Source organism: Castor canadensis, chromosome 1 (assembly GCF_047511655.1).
Source record: "Castor canadensis chromosome 1, mCasCan1.hap1v2, whole genome shotgun sequence".
NCBI classification, from domain to species: Eukaryota; Metazoa; Chordata; class Mammalia; order Rodentia; family Castoridae; genus Castor; species Castor canadensis.
In genome coordinates, this window is record NC_133386.1 from 145,598,112 (window position 1) to 145,618,735 (window position 20,624).

At 42.9% G+C, this 20,624-nt stretch overlaps 1 pseudogene; it reads right to left on the minus strand.

Moving 5' to 3' along the window:
- Nucleotides 1-13,289, minus strand: part of LOC141410414 (pannexin-1-like) — a 55,034-nt pseudogene extending 41,745 nt beyond the window's left edge.
- Between the last annotated feature and the right edge of the window lie 7,335 nt (nt 13,290-20,624).

The window sequence follows — 20,624 nt, forward strand, 5'->3', positions numbered from 1 at the left end:
TTTACAGCCACGTGTCCTGCCATGGATTCTTCCATGTGGGACAAAGAATCTGAAATTCTTCTGATCACAGAGTGAACCAGCACTGTTAACACTTTGAGTATTTAAAGCTGATAGCCTGTTTAGGACAAGGAACAGACTGCGATGCCTGGAACACAGAGCCCAGCTGGGGATCAAAGCGAGGGCATGCTGGGCTCCAGCCTTGACTCTGTGAGCAGTGGCAAGAGGGCTCAGCAGGGTGGAGTGGGAGCACATTACTGCTTTAGCATCTCCAGTGCTGTAGTCCACGCACTCACGCTCCTGATGTCATCATCTGGGCTTCACTGTTGAGCCCAGGTGAGACTGGCTGCAACTCTTACAGTGCAGGTGCCCTTCCCAGCAAGAATCCAAGGAGCAGGGAGTGATCCCACGCAACAGAGCTGGAGACCTGGTGCACGTCAGCAGCCTCTGAGCAGGGTGCAAGCATGCTCCACTCAATCCACCATCCCTCATACACACAGCAAAAGGCAAATAGAACCAAACAGCACTACAGCTCACACTGTGTGCCTCTGGGCAAATAACCTGACCCCTGTCTGCTGGCAACTGTTCCTCTGTAAAAGGTCAAAACAGGATTAGGGACATGTTTGCAGTTAACCTGCCCTGAGTGCTTTCTACCTTCCAGAGACTGCTCCGGTGCTTTACCTGTTTAATTCACTGAGTTCTCACCACCCTGTGAGATAGATTCTACTATGATCCCACATACTGATGAGGAAGCTAGGGCACACAGAAATCACATAGCTTTTCCAAGGCCTGGTGCTGAATGTGTGGTGTGCCAGGATCAGACCCCAGGCAATCTGGCTCCAAAACTCACATCTTAACCACTGTGTATTCCACACGGTCTTTCAAAATGTAAAAATATAAATGAAAGATTGCTGCTGTGAAAAATATCATGCCTAATGGATCTCACACACAAAATACAGAGGCTGTTAATATTGGTCCTAAGGACAAGGGACAGCATTAGGAGGGACAGCCTAAATGCAGAGGCACCACACAATTTCCTCTCAGGACACCCTCTCCTCAGCTGTTCCCCTCCAGGACTCTGACCAGACCCTCCAGGACTGCCAGCTCACAGGCTCTCAGCAGACAGGGCTTCCTGCTCTGCCAGGGAACAAGAGTAAACTACTGGAGACTACATGGGTCCAGGACCACAAGCACACCCGGCCCAGCTCAACGCTGCCAGCCACAGCCTTACTTATGATTCACTGTACTGGCAGAGCTTCAAAGCCCAAAACACACTTGCTGAGTAGGACCAGCTTGGGTCTTTCCCACATCAACTCCAGCATTCTCAGGACAACAGAGAGGCACTAGACATGCCTACAGCACTCGCCAGCAACAGCTCCTGAAAAACTTCCATGAAACATTTGCTCCATACAATATACCATGCCAATTCTAAGATAGAGGTGACACAGCTGTTCCTCAAAGTACACACAAGCTGGTAAGCATGAAATTGCTATGGTGGCCCTAACTAGTCTCTCAATAATGGCCCATTCTCCACCAAGTATTGGAAGTAAGATTCATTTCGTTTCTTTATTTCTTTATTTCAGTGCTGGGAACTGAACCCAGAGTCTCCTGCAAGCTAAGCAAATGCTTAGACCACTTAAGCCACACTCCCAGCCCTTTTGTTTATAATTTGCTTTTTGAGAAAGGATGTCACTAATTTGCCTAGGCGAGCCTCAAACTCACAATCCTCCTTCCTCTGCCTCACAAGTCGCTGGGATTACAGATGTATGCCACCACACCTGGCTCATGCTCATAGCATGAAAATCTTCTGAATATACTTTGGATAAACTCTAAAATCCAGGTCCCATCATCAAACCCCTGCTCATCTTCCAACCTCTTTACACCATTCACTCTCTGCTCAATAGGTCCAATGACACTAATTTTCTTTCAGTTCCTCCAAAAAAAAAAATTAAAGCATACCCATTTCTTCTGAAGAGGCTTCTTACACACTCATGTGCCATTCGGCTGAAGGCTGTCTTCCTGGGCATCCTGGGTGAGGCTTCCTCACCACAGTACTTGTTGAAAGGCACTGACACAGCCAGAATTCTGAAGAAAGTCACCACAAAGTGACAAGCCCCTGGGCTCTTGTCCGCTTCTTTACTGGCAGGTCTGACTGTGCAGTACGATGATCCACGTGAACACAGCACCAACGAATGAGAACAGGAGTGAACGGGAGAAGAGATGAGAAAGAGAATTACTGTAAGGCAGGCATGAGCCACAGCTCCTGGGCTGGAAGGGCACGGCAGTCATCCAACAACTCATTTTAGCCTAGTGTCTTCATATTACAGAGTGGGACTGATCCCAGGGAGATGCCTTCTGGTCACACATGAGTCACACTGCTGTTGTTCCTTGCCATTAAGAAATAAATACGTGGGGAGGGCGCTGAGAGGGAGACGATGTGGGCAATGTAAATAATGTACACTGTAAGACTAATCAGCATTATCACTACAAATCACTCCCTGTTTAATGTATATATCCTAATAAAAATTATAATAAAAAAGAAATACCCTAAGAGTGCTCCTTCAGTTCTTAAAAAGGCATCATTGCCGTTCCATTATTTGCTTGAATGTGGACAAGTAAAACAAAACAAAACCACAAAGGCTTAAGAGTGTTTTTAGAAGAGGAATGAAGCCTTAGTAAGAAGAAGGCTATAAGCACCAGCCCCTGGGCTCTCTTCCCTCCAGGGACACTAGGGTTAGGAAGGGTGGCAAATCAGTCACCATCACCCAGATTCACTCAACAAGCCTCCAGAACCCTTGAGTGGCCCTAAATCTGCATGGAAGCTGGAGAGGAGCATAAGCCTGTCTCAGATCTGCTGGGGGCTCACAATTTAGTAAAGTACCTTTAGAGTGTAAAAGCTTAATTTACCCTCAGTTCAGTTCAGCCAACATTTATTGAACACCAACCATGTGTCAGACTTCTGTCTATGTATTATTTCATTTAAACAGACAGTGCACTGCTGTTTTGCAAATAAACAACCTGGTGCTATCTGAGAGGAGAATTAAGTTCCCCAGCCAAAGGCACAGCTGAGCCTTTTTTCAGGAACCCTTATTCTAGGGCTTCAAATGAGAAGCAGATGTTAACTCTTAAAAGATTTTTAAAAAAAGACATTTTCACATGTACTGGCAAACCATGTTTATAGTTTTATCAGTTGACTAAACAGGAAACCTTTTCGCTTTAAAAACAAAAAAAGTTAAACAGAGTTAAGATGGATTTTGGAGAGGTGGGGAAGGATTTCATAAGCAAAAGATAGCAAGTTGAGACCTGTCTGCCTCTCCAAAATCCAAAACCCCAGGCCAAATGGTAAATGGCCAGAAGGAAAGGTACAGTCTCCAGACACTGCCAAGAGTGGCAGGTAGAGCCTAGAAATATGTCTTGTGAAATAACACTGCAAACAGGCAACTGCAAACCAATACCATAAAATGCTACTTCAACCTTAAGAATAGCAAATTAAAAAACTGAAGGTATCTAAGTTCTAAGGGGTCTCCAAACACACCTTTTGACCCTTGGACTTTTAACTCCACCATGAAATTGGATTCCAAAGCAATAGTTCTCAAAGTGTAGCCTGGCAACCTCAGAATCCGAGACCCTTTTGCAGAAGAAGTTCTGTGATGTTAATTTATAATAACATCATATTTTTACTTCCCTTTCTATTCTCATTTTCTTGTGAATGTACAAAGTGAGTTTTCCAGAGGCTACTGATGTGGGACATTACAGAATAATGAATGAGAAGCAAATAGGAGAATCCAGGTCTTCTATTAAGAAGATATGCAAAAATACCATTCAAGTTTCTGAAGTCACTTTTCATAAAAATACACATTACATATGTTAATATGCAATGGGCTTTTCTATATAGTAGCAATAGATATAAATCACAAACAAAAGCTTTTACAGCATTCTCAAGAAATCTGAAGAGTGTAACAGGACTGAGACCAAAAAGTTTGAGAACCCCTGCTCTAGAGAAATATATTTTATACAAAGAAGCACAGATAAGGATGTTCACTGAACCACTGCTTGTAACAGAAAAAAGTGGTATGAACTTCTGTGTCATAACAGAACAATTACATAAGCTGAAATATAATCACACTATGGAAAGTTACACCCTTTTTAAAAAGAATGAGGGAGCGCTACATGCACTCACATGAAACATTTCCAAGACACACTAAAGATAAAGGAGCAGATTACAAAATATTCTATTTAAATATTATGTTAAAATGCTAATAACGCTTTTTCCATAGAAACAAAGAGAAGTGTCAAAGAATATACACTAAACAATAGAATGGTTGGTTACACACACACACATACACACACACACACACACACAGAGACACACACACACACAGGCATATGGTATTTGGCAAATTAAAATTAACCTGGAAAATTCCCTCCACTGCCACAGCAGCAGTGTCATAGTGTGATGGTGGGACGTGCCTACTGGGGCTGACACTGCAAACCCCTCTGGACAGTCAAATTGTACCCTGAAACAAGACTACCCTGCCAGCTGACACACCAAGTCCATGGACAACCTGCTCCCGCTTTACCTGAGAACACTCGCCAGCTGCTATACCTATCTGGAAGCTGTAATTTTTCTCAAAGATTCACTTTATTTGACCCATCCAAAATTTGTTACATCATAAAATCACAGACAGAAACAACAGCTGTGACAAAATATGAAAAGTGGGTAACTTTAATGATGCCCCCAAATGTAGAAATGAGTATTCCTCGTAACTATCAAAAAGAAAAAAGTCCAGTTGTTGAGATAACCTGACAAGTTCCCAGTAAGGACCCTGCTTCCTATTACTGAATAGCCTTTCAAATATTATCAGAACGGCCAAGTATTTTTATGAGAATAGAGCTACATACAGAACAATACAAATACCCCTAAAATAAGCTCATTTCCCTAGGGGTTGGCTATATAATAACAAAATCATAATATATCAGTGGATATGGGTTGAATTCCCCAACAGTCTTGACATTCCATTGAAAGAACAAAACAGGCTGAAATGGTAAGTGTGCAAGTAAAATTATTAATTATATTGGAAAAATAAATGGATAATTAAAAATAAACCTGCTCTAAGGATGGCCTATGTCAGTCTAATTATAATGGAATTTTAAAAAATTAAAATGTGCAGAATTTAAACCAAAAGCATTTTTCATCAAGTCATACCATAAATAAAATTCAAAGGTATCTGAAATCTGGTATTGTAGATATTTTTTTCAATGGTTGTAGCATATTTTTAAATTGCTATTATCATTATGAAATGTTTATTATTTGTCATTTCATATTTCTTGCTCTTATTGTTATTCTAAGTTGGCTCCAATAATACTACACAGAACTTTCAAATAATTTTTGATGGAATTTTTTTTAATTTTAATTTTTCAAGGGATATAAAATTCTTCTTAGAGACAACATAATAACAGTCAGTATCCAAAAAATGCTAAAATCCTATTGACATTCCTGCTCATTGTTTATTTGCCCACACTTTACTTGAATACCTACTTTGTATCAAATTTTAAGAACATATGGTACAGTCTAGAGGGGAAGACAGAATTCAACAAATAACTACCTAACTGCAACTAGCATAAAGTGTTAGAAGGGAAACTTACAGGGTGTAGTAAAACATGTTATCGGGAAGTCCAACTCAAAGTCGCAATTTGACCCCTGAAATGGGTCATTTCTTCCTTAAAACCAGGAACACATCAATATGCCCCTTCCGAACCTCTGACAGCTGCATGTAAAGGGAGTCAGAGCTAGATGGTGCTACTTACTTGAACTAGTAACTCAGGAATGTAAAACCATCCTGACAAATGACTTCATCTTTCTGGAAACCACTACTGTTCTCATGTCCTTTTCTTTCAGTGTTGGGAGGAGAGAAGCATTTGCAAAGATTTATGTATAAACAAGCTTCATCTGTAAGAGTACAAATACTGAATGAACCTAAGTGTCCATCAGTAGCAAACTGCTTAGATAAATTCTAGTAAGAATATACCACACTGCAGGATGCTAATCTGCCCATTTTATAACAGTGAGGCGATACCTCTATATTGACATGGAAAGCTCTCCAAAAGACAGTAAGTGAGAAAAAGCAAACTACTATAGCATGATGCACTTTGTTTAAAAAATAAAATATGGTACACAAATACAGAATACAACATAGTATACAATGTAGCATTGTATACTGTATTGATTCCAAGAAAGGGGGTGGTAAGGATGTACAAAGTGTCCACTGTGGTTACCTCTGGCATATGGCATGCGTCCTTTACCATGAGAATACTTGTAGGTTCTGCTTGTGAACTAAAAATAAGACAAAAACATTCACAAGATAAAATGTCTACCCAACAGGAGCCTCTCTGGACTGTAGATGTCCTTCACTTGGTTTTTTGGTTTGAGGATGTGCTCTTATAAGACCTATGCAATGAGATCCTAAATACTGTGACAGATGCCCCTTAAAAGAATCAACCAGCTTTGCCAGCTGGCACACACTAAAAACTAGCCTGAGGATATTCGCAATAACTGCCTAAATCCAGTCACAATAAAGCAGATGACATCAACCCCCGGGCTGCCAGCTCCAGCCTCAGTTACGGGAAACACAGGGAAATTAAGATAGAGGCAGAGCTGCCTTTGCCTCACTGGGGCTGGCCCAATGCGTGCCCTGTAATGATAGCACAGGGCAGAGTTAACATGAAGAAACACATCCCTCCCTGTCCAGAAATGAGGCTGTCCACTGGGAGGACAGTGGGAAAGGGTGGCAGGGGAACAAGGATCCCTGGCTGACCACACATCCTTTCCTCTGGGGTCTACAGGCTGCCTTCATTGCTCATTTGGTCCAGCCAGCCTGGGTTCAGGCCAAGAAACATCCTCACAGGAGCCTAGGGTACTTTTCTCCCCAAGGTACCCAGAGGTTATGGTACCCAAAATTAAAGAAGTCCTAAGGCAGTACACTGGGCCTGACACAACCTTAAGTCTAGGGCATCATGGACCATGTCTGTCAAAAGACTCCAAGAACATGACTCCCACTCAGAGTCAAAAGTTTTGTCTTAGTCTCTATGGACTGCAATAACAACATACCATAGGCTGGGTGGCTTAAATATCACACATCTATTATTTTCTCACAGTTCTGGAGTCTGAGAAGTCCCAGGTCACAGTGTCAGCAGATCTGGTGTCTGGTCAGGAATCTGACCAGCCACTCTCTTGATGTACACTCACATGCCTTTCCTGACAGCCATGCTTGTGGAGAGATGGCTCTCTTCCTCTTCTTATAAAGGTTTATTCTTGCAACCCACACGAGCTTGTCCTAGAAATCTAACTGGGGGCAACTGGAGATGCAGAAAGAACAAAGGATAGAAGACAAACATGTACAAAGTTGGGGCCAGGGGTGCCGGGTGCTCGGATGGAGACACACAACAGCCTCATTACTTCTTTTTTACCTCTTTTACTTTGCTTCTTTTCTCTATTCTTTAAAACCTTATTTCTTTTCTCTTCTTTAAAACCTTACTTCCTTTCTATTCTTTAAAGCCTTTCTTCTTTTCTGTTCTTTAAAGTCTCAGTCCTCAGACTTGCACTGTCCCATGTTTCACTAATCTCTAGCATAACTCCTAAATTCTCAGTCTTTAGACTGGCGGACACACAACAGCAGCCGCCCCCGCAAGCAGCCAGCAGCCAACCAGACAACCCATCCTTCTTCAGCAAGTCTTTTATAGACAGTGGGAAACAAGGAAGTGGAGCAACGGTTCTCAGGGAGGGGCATGACACAGTAACAGGAGAAACCTGGGATCCCTTATTCTCTTCCTCTGAAGGTAAACATCTGAGGAAAAACAGCTGTTTTGCATTTTGCCCTGGCCCGCTTCTGCAGCTGGGGCCATGCCAAACTCAGCCTGCTGATTATTAGGCGTAACTGCGCTTCTGTCAAGTTCTCATGGGCTTCTCGTACATGGAGACCTCACCCTCATAACCTCATCTAACGCCAATTACCTTCTGAAGACTCCACCTCCAACTATCCCACTGGGGTTAGGGCTTCAGCACACGCATGAGCTCAACACACTTAGGGAACTCATTTCTTCAAAAGTTTCAATAAATAATCCTAGAAGGTCATGTAGAGCAATCCTGCTTGTATTCTACAATAAGTTGTCTCCCAGTTATTTCCTCAACCTCTGTAACCTCTGTCTCTCTCTCTCAGTGAAATGAGCTGCACCTTTTTTTTTTTATTTATCTTTTTCTTTTTTTGGTGGTACTGGGGCTTGAACACTGGGCCTCATGGTTGCTAGGCAGGCAATCTACTTGAGCCATTCTGCCATAGCTGTACCCTTTGAGGCATTTAAGAAGATGTGCTAGAATAAGGGGCCTTCTGTGACACAGAACTCCGCCTTCTGCAGCCTCCACAATAGTGACAGATGTATGATGTGTGAGCCACACAGAATAACACCCCTCCATCTGCAGTGCAACTCTTCAGCATTGTGAAAACTGATCCCTCCTTATCACAAAAATACTATAAAATGAGAATTACAGGTACTTGTCATATAATTTACGCTTATAAATTCAGTGGAACAATTTAGCTCCCTCCCATAATGCCATGCATCCTCTTCAACCTTTATCAGAGGTAGTCTATGAGGGTCTTACTACAGGACAGCACTGTTTTCACTAAATGGCACTGCGGGGAGGGAGAACTTTCGAGCAACTGGGACCCTTACTTGAAAGACCCCCTCTTTCCCTCAGGCTAGCCACTCTCCCAGGGAGGACTCAGGAGACACACCTCCCTCACTAAAGTTCTACTGAGCTGCATGAAGATTCTTATCTCATAAGGTGAGAGGAGGGAAAAATGAGGGCTGGAAAACAGTCAGTGCTGACTCCCCCTTCTCTGTCCCCCATTGCATAGTCTTTCTAGTTCTGAGTCACAATTAAATTAAATTCCAACTGTGTTCTGCAGTGTGCCATTTATGTATAATGGGACACACATACACAACTGACTCTTACCCTACAGAGGAGTCAGGTCCCCAGAATTTTGGATCGGCTGAGTAGAAGCATCAGGCCTAACAAGAACAGATGTGTATTTAAGCTCTTAAATAAATGCAATCCGACAGTTAGTAGCTCACTATCCAAGTCTTCAAAATGCCAGACACAACTCAGAGGAAGAATCTCCTAGCTGCTCCCTTAGGAACATTTCTGCCTATTACTCTCACCATACAGGGCCCATCAGGACCCATGAGCAGCTGCAGCCCAGGCTGCTGCAAAAGCTCCCGGAGTTACCCTCCACCTTGGCCATGGCACCAACTCTGCTCTGCACCTCAGGACCACATCATTCCTGTACTTCTGTGATGACCTACAAACCAAAGGCAGCAAGATCTGGTGAGTAAGGCAGGATCCCTTCTGCTCTTTCACCCCACCACAATCTTTTTTTCTTATGGTGCTGGGAACGGAATTCAGAGCCTTGCACTTGGTAGGCAGGGGCTCTACTTACTTGAGCCATGCCTCCAGCCCTCCACCGCAATCTTCACTTGCCTAGGCTAACAGTACCCATCACTATGGGCCTATGTGAGCTGTTGCAGAGGTGAAGGGGCCAAAGCCACCACGGTAATGTTAATCAAAATCAGTTAACTTTTATATACACTAGTTTATCAACACAAGCAGAAAAAAAGGAAAACTAACACGTGTGATTAACAGTGATTTCCTCACTTCTAATTTTATACATATACCCCAATGCAAACAGGAAAACCACGGGAGCTCCTGCAACCTCTTCCATACTCACTTTGACTCCCAGCTCTGGCAGCCAGGTGCATCTCATACTCTCTGCTTCAGCTCATACTGGTCCATACTCTTGGAATCCTGTCTCAGAGCTCAACTCAAACTTTTCCCTGCTCACCATTCCTGTCAGTCAGAAGAAACTCATTGTATCAGGTTTAGTACACACCTCTGACACTGCCCAGATTCTATGAATCTTCTATTAGGATAACAGCGTGTCCAGCTTCTCTGCTTGGTCATGCTCCCGAGGAACAGATTCTATATCTTACAAGTGTCTGATGCTCCACTGGCAAGGAACAGCATTATCATACTAGCTCAAGAAACATCTCATGATGCCAAAAGCTCTCACCTTTGGTTCACTCAACAAATGTTTATAGAAAGGCTTCAAGATGCCATACAAGACTCCAGCTCCTAGGGATCACTACAAGATTAAGTATATCATAGGTGAGGCAACCACATGGACAGGCTATAATGCAATGTGTCAATTATAACAAGGAGAGCGTCCCAGACACCAGAAAGAGGAGGAGTAGTTATCAGGAGACAGAGGATGAAGCTATGTTTGCAGTTGGCAGGCCCTGTCAGCTCCTGGGCCTGTGCTCACTGAGGGCAAAGTGCCTGCACCAGTTAAATTACTTTCTCTTTGCTGTTGTTATGGTTCACTTTCTTCTTTAGTTTCTTTTGTTATTGTCTGAGGACAAACAGCTAAATTGCACAAAATTAAATGTTAGATGACATCATCCCACTGTACCACCTCCATGTATTAATATATGTACTTCTCTCCTCTCTAAAGCCCTTCTTCTGGTTTTATCTAAATGTACACTCAAACTGATAGGTCTCCCTGGTCCTGGTGGCTTCACTCCACATGCCTGACCTCTGCCTTGGAACTCCGGAAGCACTTCAGAAGACATGGGCATCTGCTTGACAGTGCTTCACCCAAGGGTCTGCCAACCTTCACTATCCTGATGGTCAGAGATTGGCACCTGCTTTGTCACTGAATCACACACTGATGAATGCTGCTATCTGCTAGCAGGTTCCTGCTAGTGCCCAGCTGGGTGATAAACTCCCACAGGGTAGGAGGAGGACCTTGACTCAAAATCCTTTCACACCCAAAAATGCCTCACGGACAACCCATCAATGTGGACCTATCTAAGGCACTACTACTGGTGCAGGTGGATTAGGAGTCACTCTAGTAGGCAGACTAAAGGTAGGCTTTGGTCATGGACAGTGATCAGTTCTTCCCTCCTGGCTCTCTGCCCCCACCTGGTGCCCAACATTTGCTTCTCCAGGTCAGGGACCATGCCTCAGGTATTCCTAGATCCTCAGTGCCTGGCACTTGGCTCTGCACACAGATCATACTGAAGGGGGAGATTATCTCCAAGATCCACATGTCTTGGTTTTCCTCTCAGCTTAAAGACACAATTCCTATCAACTAGAAGACAAAAGGGAAACCTCATGACCATGTCTGCCCAAGGAAACTGAAAACTCACTTTCCACAATGAATTTGACAACTTCCTGCCAAACTCATCATGACCCTTTCCTAACCAAATCTGTCTCTCAATTTTGCTATTCCCATCAACATGTCCAGTCTCTATTCATCTAGGCCTACAACCTTTTTAACAAGTTCAACCAGTCTCTCCCCTTCACAGCCTATTAAAATCTAGGTACCGAAATTCTTCTCATTACCCCTTGCTCTCTCAGAAATGCCCATTCCTTTGCCTTCTACATTTTGTACCATCCATCCACAAGACTTCAACTAATGCCCCACCTCGTAGCACCCAGCTTCTTAGGTCCACTCTCTCCCCTCCTTCACATCCAGACCCTGTATGCCACCATCAGACTATTTATTAAGTGTTGTTGTCAACTGGTTTGTCCTCTGTTCAATAACTTGCCACTACTGCTGTAATCTGAAACAGGTTCACATTTGCTCTGATCCCAGAAACCCGATTAATCCTACTGCCTTGGCTAGGACACTCTCTGTGTCTTCCCTTCCAAAGACATGCAACATTTTCTGTCATCTCTAAATCTTGGCAATGGTCTCATCTGTGCTTAACCAAACCCACCCACCCTCTGCCATAAGCTTCCCCATGGTCCACCCCCTCCCTTTCGCCCTCCCACACAATCTTCAGGTGATTCCTACACCCTCTCCTGTGCTGAAAGTCAAAACAATTGTCGAGCCACTTGCCAGGAGGAGATCCTGCCCAAATAACCAGACTTTTAAATCTCACAGAACAGTTAAAATGAACTGAGAATTTACATAAAGGAAACTTATTTCTCTTTCATAAGAGGACTGTTCACATGGAGGATCTGAAACCTGCCCAAGTGTGTCATTTCCCATTATTTACAACACCACAGGACTAAAGTAAATATCAATTAAATCTAAGATATGAAAGGAAAACACACTTTTCATGGAGCACTCGTCTTCATATACTCTTCAGCCACTCAGGAACTTTTCCGGTACAAAATTTTAGGTGACCGAACAAATATTGGGGGAAAGGGGTGGAGAGAAGGGAGACAACTTGGCAAATGGTGGCAAGGCACCAGAGAAAAGGATGGGTCAAGAACACTAATCCACAGTTCGATAGGTGGACAAAGGGAACAAAAGAACTGTGGAGTAGGATATGAGCAGAGTCAACGGGATACAAATGATGCAACTGGGCCCATTCTTCCCAATCTGCACGCCCACTGTTGGGAGCACTACCGGGGCATTCCAAAATTCAGGATGAAATACAATAAAATCACATCTCACCAGACCGACAGCCCTAGATAACGCAGCCCAGCGCTGGCCGCTGTGCCGCCCCCCGACTCTTACCAATGGAGATCTCCTGCGCGAAGGCCAGCGAGATGAGCAGCAGAGGCAGCCCCACCGCGATGCATGTGACCATCTTGTCCACCGCCAGCTCCAGCCGTAGCCCCTTGAACTTGGGCTTGGTGGGCTCCTTAAGCAAGAAGTCCGAGAACACGTACTCCGTAGCCAGGTGGGCGATGGCCATGGCTCCTGAGACTCAGCTTCGGCCAGGCAGGCCCACTAGGGCAGCCCGGGTACCGCCGGCGTCGGGAGGGCTGCGCGGCGCCTGCACCCGGTCAGCTGCCCGGCGCGTGGCTTTCGTTTTCACTTTGCCGGCTCCCCAGCTCCTGCTGCATCTCTCCGACCTTTTGTCTCTGTGCGTCGGGTTCCCAGAGACCCAGCCGGAGCCACTGCTGCGTCCCCGCGGTGCCCGGCGAGCTGGGGCCCCGGGGTGCGCGGAGCGCAGGAGCTCTCGCCCTGGCCTCTGTCCGGGCGGCGCTGGGATCTGGCGCTCAGACGCGCTGCGGTCCCGCCCCGCGTGCTCAGCCCGCGCCGGTCCCCTGGGGCGCACGTCAGCTGGGCGCAGAGCTTTTCTCGCCGCGCCAGGAGGCGCAAAAACAACCCCGAAACAACGCACTGACCTCTGGCTCCCGCCCCTCCGCGCCCCAGCAGCCCTAGCTGCCTTGCAGGCGGACCCTCCGCCGGAGCCCAGGGATCCGCGCTCTTCCGGAACCACCGGGGAAACCCAGTGCTCAGGGGCGTGGAGTTTCCGCAAGCCTTGCTGACGCCGGGCGGGGTGGGCGCGGCTGCCGAGCCCCTGGAGCCCGTGCTAAAAATCATCCCAGCCAGAGTCAGAGTCCTCAAATTTCTCGTGCCCTTCCCATCTTCATTCGACCGCCTCCTGGTACATGGATTTTTAAAAATTAGGATGTATTCGTTGTACAGGGGGGATTCATTGTGACAATTCCAAATAGGCTTATATTATACATTGGTTAGATCGCCCCCAGCATCTCTCCCCCTTGATCCCCCTCCGCACCCCACTTCAAGCAGTTGCATGAGGTTTCATTGTTGTATTTCCTATAGGTATATGAAGTCCATCAACCACATTCCCTCACCTTAAGCTTTGCTCCCCCTCCCCTTCCCACAAGTACCCACACACACTGTACCGATTTTACAGTCCTGACTTTCATTCATTATAAATTTCTAAGTCAATGTTCAAAGGGATTTCTCTATCTATCTTCGCTGTGTGTATACTTTACTTTGGTCCGTTCAGTTCCTTCCATTATTCTCCCATCCCGCCTTTTTCAACAGATTTCAATATATTCGTTATATCCTCTGCTTTCACAGATGTTCTGTTTTATGATATTATTGATGCTTTGTCTTTTCCTTTCCCTCCTTCCATTTCCACAAGCAACCTCTAACCCTGTGATAGGATAGCCTCCTTTCCTGCCTCACGACCAACATTATTGTGTGATACTGGGGATGGAACCCTGGGTCTCTTGCACGCTAGGAGCCCACTCTACCTCAGGGATATATCTGCAGCCCCCACTCCAGCATTTCTACCAGTGAAGTCCATTTAAAGGGAGCTGTAGAAACTTCAAGGAACAACCGGTGCCATAGTAATCAAGCAGAGTAGACATGCATGTTGCAGAGGGACTTCTAGACATTTCCAGGAGCTCCAGGTGAGAGGGATGCAAAGGAGTGGTTAGGAGTACTGTGCGTCACTGAGTTTCAGGCTTCTATTTGCACTACACACCCCCCATTTGGATAGCTCACAGGACTTCAGTCTTCATCCACTCCTTAAACCTGAATTAGTCTTTCCCGTCTTATTAAATCCACTCATGTGCCCAAGCCAGAAACCAGGAGCATCATCTTTAACACTTTCATTTCTCCCACTTGCTACAACTGATTTCCCAATTCTCTTGCTTCTCTTTCCTAAAAGTAGCAAATCTGAGCCAGGCTTGATGGTACAGTCTATAATCCCAGCACTCAGGTTCAGCCTACTATTCTGTCTTCAAACCACACATGCATCAAGCCATTTTCCCCATGACTGCCAGTGGGAGCTTTGTAAAGCTCTAATCTGTTCACATAACTCCTCTATTTAAAGAGTGCACTGTTTTTAGGATAAAATCTAAAATTGATAGTATAGCCACTACTTACCTTCCCTTTGAGTTAAGTTAGTTAGGTTCCTTGTCTCATCCAGGCCTTCCCCTGCTCAAAATTCTACCCAACATTGGCCTCTTTGCCTGATCTTTATTTACTCTCCTAGCCTCAGCCCAATGTGGCCTTCCCAGGAAAGTCTCCCCTGAGTAGACTAAACTAGGTTAGGTACCTTTGTTAAATACTCTCCTAATACTGGCATTCCCCATTACTAGCCAAGGGTCTTGGGGATATTGTGTGACTGTCCTGTGCTTCAGTTTTCTTATCTGTAAAATGCTGATACCTCTTAGCATTGTGGTACCTATGGATCAAATGAGTTAACACAGGTAAAGTGCCTAGGATAGTGCCTGGCAACTGTTGTGTGCTATGTAAAAGTTATCTCTTATTATTGCCCTTTATTTTTCCTTATTAACAATAATCATCATTACAACTCAACAAATATTTGTTTAGCTATTTATTTCATGTTTGTCACCCCTTTTTGCAGTCATCTTCATGAGGGTAGGTCAGTGCCCAGGTATACCACTTTAATCTTCAACATTTAGCACAAATGCCTGGTACATGGTAGGTGTTTTAATCCATGTCATTAAATAAATATCTAAAGGAATCTATTTCACCTTGAAACAAATTTCTTAAAGCAATCCAACTTACACTCGTGTATCCATACTTTCAAGGCATGTATTACAGGTTGGTACTGGGCCAGTTACAGGCTCAAAAGATGAGGAAACAAAGATGAAACAATGGCATTCCCTTTCCTCAAGTCCTCAGGGCTTACTTAGTAAGAGAAGTAAATCATAAGAACAGTTAACTATAATACAAGTTAGAAAGGGTAAGTATTATTGTGAAAGGTAGGGAATGACAACAGAAGTACAGAGAAAGAGTAGGGCCTGCAAAAATGAGTCAGTTTGGGGCCAAAAGAGCTGAGGCAAGAGCTTTCTAGGAGTAAGTAAATCACAGAGGCTATTCCAGTTCTCTCCCTATAGATGTCAACTTATCCAACAGGTCAAACAGTACCTCTTTGGGAAGCCTTCCAGGATCCCCAGGTATAATGAGACCATCACTCCTGCAGCACTTTCCTCCTCTGTTGTCTTCAGATTTGTTAGTATAAAGATGTGTTTCATTTAGCTCCCTATATGATGGTGGCTGCATGTCTGCTTTTTCACTACATAGCAACCCCGGAGGATCTAGATTGAGTCTCATCAGTTTTGTTAACTTCCTTCAGCCCTGGAAGTCAATCCATATTTGCTGAATTAAAATAGAGAAAAGAAAACTTGTTAGGAAATGGGAAGTAAAGACTCCTAACACTGGTAAGGAAGATGAAGAGGAAGGAGTTAAAGATGAAAAGGTAGGGGCCAGGGAAGGTAGTCTGGACTTTTTGCAGAAAGCATTAAGGGAGTTTTTGGAAGGGAGTACTATAAATAGAGTTGTCCTTTAAAATGATTAATCTGATAGCCATGTGTAGAATGGAGTAGAATGAGAGAGTGAAGGCAGAGAGACTGGATAAGAGACTATTCCAATTTTGCATGGAAAATAAGGAGGTCCCAAATGGTACTATGGTGTTAAGGATAGAAACTAGGGGCATCTAAGGGATGAGAGCTAAGACAGCCGTCTTTCCTACTGCAAAAGACCAAACAATCTGACTCATGCCAGCATTCTTTGGGATGAAACAAAAAGACAAAAGCCTGGATTCAACTCCTGAGTTTGCCACACAGTTGCTGTGTAACCAAGGATACATCACAGGAAATCTCTAAGCCTCAATTTTTTCATTCACTAAATAAGAATAATACTGCCTACCTCAATGGTTTGTTCTAAGGCGTAAATGAAATAACACATTTTATATTGCCTGCTGAATCATAGATATTTGGCATTTGATAGCTATCATTACCATCCTCAGGAGTTTAGTATGTCTAATAAAGTGTTACCTTCTAGGTTAATTCTTTTTGATCTAACCTTTTCTCTAGTACCTGTTCCCCTTTTCCTATTGGCCTCAGTTGCTTTTAAGGTATCTGCTTTAGTTTCTCTACGTTAAGGGCAACAAATGCTAGCTAGTTTTTTAGGTGTCTTACCTATCCTCACCCCTTCCTTGTGTGCTCTCGCTTTTATCATGTGCTCATAGTCCAATCCCCTTGTTGTATTTGCCCTTGATCTAATGTCCACATATGAGGGAGAACATAAAATTTTTGGTCTTTTGGGCCAGGCTAACCTCACTCAGGATGATGTTCTCCAATTCCATCCATTTACCAGCGAATGATAACATTTTGTTCTTCTTCATGGCTGCATAGAATTCCATTGTGTATAGATACCACATTTTCTTAATCCATTCATCAGTGGTGGGGCATCTTGGCTGTTTCCATAACTTGGCTATTGTGAATAGTGCCGCAATAAACATGGATGTGCATGTGCCTCTGGAGTAACCTGTGTCACAGTCTTTTGGGTATATCCCCAAGAGTGGTATTACTGGATCAAATGGTAGATCGATGTCTAGCTTTTTAAGTAGCCTCCAAATTTTTTTCCAGAGTGGTTGTACTAGTCTACATTCCCACCAACAGTGTAAGAGGGTTCCTTTTTCCCCGCATCCTCACCAACACCTGTTGTTGGTGGTGTTGCTGATGATGGCTATTTTAACAGGGGTGAGGTGGAATCTTAGCATGGTTTTAATTTGCATTTCCTTTATTGCTAGAGATGGTGAGCATTTTTTCATGTGTTTTCTGGCCATTTGAATTTCTTCTTTTGAGAAAGTTCTGTTTAGTTCACTTGTTGGGCCCAGATTCTTACCAAAGAAATAGAGTTCCTCTTTGCCAGGTTGTTCTGTGAAAAAAGAAAAGTGAGGCATCAGGCACCTGCTTCTCCCTGGGGAGTGAACATTGAAGCATTCACACACAGACACAGGAAAGGATATCATTACTATTGGAGGGCACCATGGTTGGGTGGGATACTCCTCCAGAAGGAGACTTAATGGAGTATGGAATCCTGTTGTCTGGACCAAAAAAAAAAAGGTAAGTTGATTGTATTACAGATAAGGGTAGGAGATTCTTTTCATGCCATAAGTCACGTCTTTTTACCAATGAGGAGTTTGCCTCACCAACATCTGTCCTCTTTCTTGGATTCTCACTGGGCTACTTCATACCAGTACACATGCATTTGTACTCCTCCACCTCTTTAGCTTCTGCTTACCCACTGACCTCTATCCTGAGCATCATGGGATCTAAAATGGTTCATATACCATGCCCTCCTGCCACTGCCACTGGACCTGGTCCTCTTCACTCTGTTACAGCACATATCACACTCCATTATGGTTACGTATTTACGTAGCTGACTCTCTTACTTTACTATGAGCTCCTTGTGGAGTGAATCTGTGTTTTTCTTATGCCTCCTGACTTCCAGGTGTACAGGAAGCTTGGTACCAGAATCTGGCATCACTGACAGACAATAGTACCTATGTTCCGGAGTACTGTGTAGGTTGTCTCCATGCCAGCATGGATGTGGTCAGACACATGACAGTGTAGTAGCCATGTTCCTTGGTGATCTGCAAACAGTTCAATGGTTTGGAATGTCCCAGGAAAGAGATCGTATACATCTTCTCAGTAAGATTTATCTATCTGCAAAAATTTTTTAAAAAATCTTATGAGTCAACAAAGAAGAAAGAAAAATAAGAGCAAAGAAACACAGAGTAAGTATAAGTAAGGAAATGGTAAAGAGCAGAAATTTATAAAAGCAAAAATGGAAACAAAATAAAGAAAAAGCAAAGAAATCCAAAGTTGGGTCTTTGAATAGATCAATAAAATTGGCAAAGCTTGTGGTGGCCAGCTTCTATGATACCCCTAGTACCCCCGTTTTCTGATATTCATAACCTTTATAGTCTCCTTCTATGCTATATGAGACCACTATTATATGGCAGAAGTAACAGCATTCCATTTGCAAAATTAGACTACAAAAGATATGGCTTCTTAGACCCTTTATTCTCTTCTCTTAGATCAGTTACTCTGGGTGGAGCCAGCTCCTGTGCTATACCTGTATAATGAGGAACTGAAGCATTCAGTCAACAGCCACATGATTGAACTTGAAAACAGATCCTCTGGCTCCAGTGAAGCCTTTGACAACTGCAGGTCCAGCTAACTTGACTGCAGCTTCATGAGAGATGCCGAATCAGAACCAATTAACTAAGCTATTCCCAGACTACTGACCCAGAGAAACTGAGATAATAAGTGTTTTCTGTCTTAGGCCACTGAGTTTTAGACTAATTTGTTATACAAATCTCTAGACAGATCAAGAAAAAATTAAAAACACAAATTACGGGTATGGGGAAGAGAGAATATCACCAAGACCTTACAAACACAAGAAAGAATAATAAAGAAATATTGTATACAAATAACTCTGTGTCCATAAACTCTATAACTTAAAAGATATGAACAAACTGCCAAATATCACTCAAGAAGCAACAACCCAAATAGCACTATATCTAATAAGGAAGCTTAAATTATATAATATGTAATATTCTAACAGGGCCAAATAAAGTCATTGGCACATTCTATCAAACATTTAAAGGAGAAGTAATATCAATCTTAAATAAACTTCTAGAAAATAGAACAGGAGGTAACTCTTTTTTTTATTTTTTTTCCTTTATTGTTATGCTGGGTAGAGGTAAATTGTGGCATTTGCAAAAGATCTTACAATTTTTCAAATATATCAAACTTGAGTTCACCCCCTCCACAGCTCTCCTTTATCCTCCCCTCCCCAATTCCTGGAATATTTTCAACAGGTATCATTTTTTATCATTTACATACATGTCTACACGTTTTTGCTCTGTATTCACCTTCCTACCCTTTTCCTTGTCACCTCCCCAACAAATACAACACTTTCAATCATTTTATGAGGCTGGTTTTGCCCTGATACCCAAACCAAACAAATGAAAGAAAAGAAAGCTATAGCCAATATTACTCATGAACATAGTTGCAAAATTCTCCAACAAAATGCTAACGAATAAAAAATTAGTGTATCATGACCAAGTAAGGTTTATCCAGGGAATGAAAAGGTGGTTTGGCATCTGAAAATCAATACAATTCATCAGCGGACTAAAGAAGAAAATTATATGAACATTTCTACAGATGCAGAAAAAACATGTGATACAATTTAACATCTGTTTATGATAGAAACTCTCAGCAAACTGAGAATAGAAGGAAAATCCCTCAACCTGGCAATAGGATCTATGAAAAAGCTACTATTAACTTTATAATCAGTGGTGAATGACTGAAGGCTTTCACCCTAACATTAAGAATAAGACCAAGATACCTACTTTCCCTAGTATACTTTAAATTATACTGGAGGTCCTAGCCAGTGAAATAAGACAAGGTAGGAGAGGGGGAAGGCATACAGTTTGAAAATAAAGAAACAAAATCATTATTTACAGACATGATTGTCTATGTAGAAAATCTCCCTAAAAATCTATGAAAAAGCAAGTAAAAAAGTTTCAGAGTATAAGGTCAATGTGCAAAAAATCAACTATATTTTTATATATTGGCAATAAATAATTAGAAACTGAAATAAACACAATACCATTTACACCATCACCAAAGCTTAGGTATATGATATACTTAGGTAATATCAAAGAAAATATATGCAACACATGTATGCTGAAAACTATATTGATGAAATAAATCAAAGAACACCTAAATAAATAGAGAAATATACCATGATCATAGATTGGAACTCTCAATGTTGTCAAGATAAATTCAAAGCAAATCCAATAAAAATCCCAACAGAATTTCAAAATTGGAATCAATAAGCTGTCTCTAAAATTTGGATGGATCTATACACAATGGAATTCTATGCAGCCATGAAGAAGAACGAAATGTTATCATTCGCTGGTAAATGGATGGAACTGGAGAACATCATTCTGAGTGAGGTTAGCCT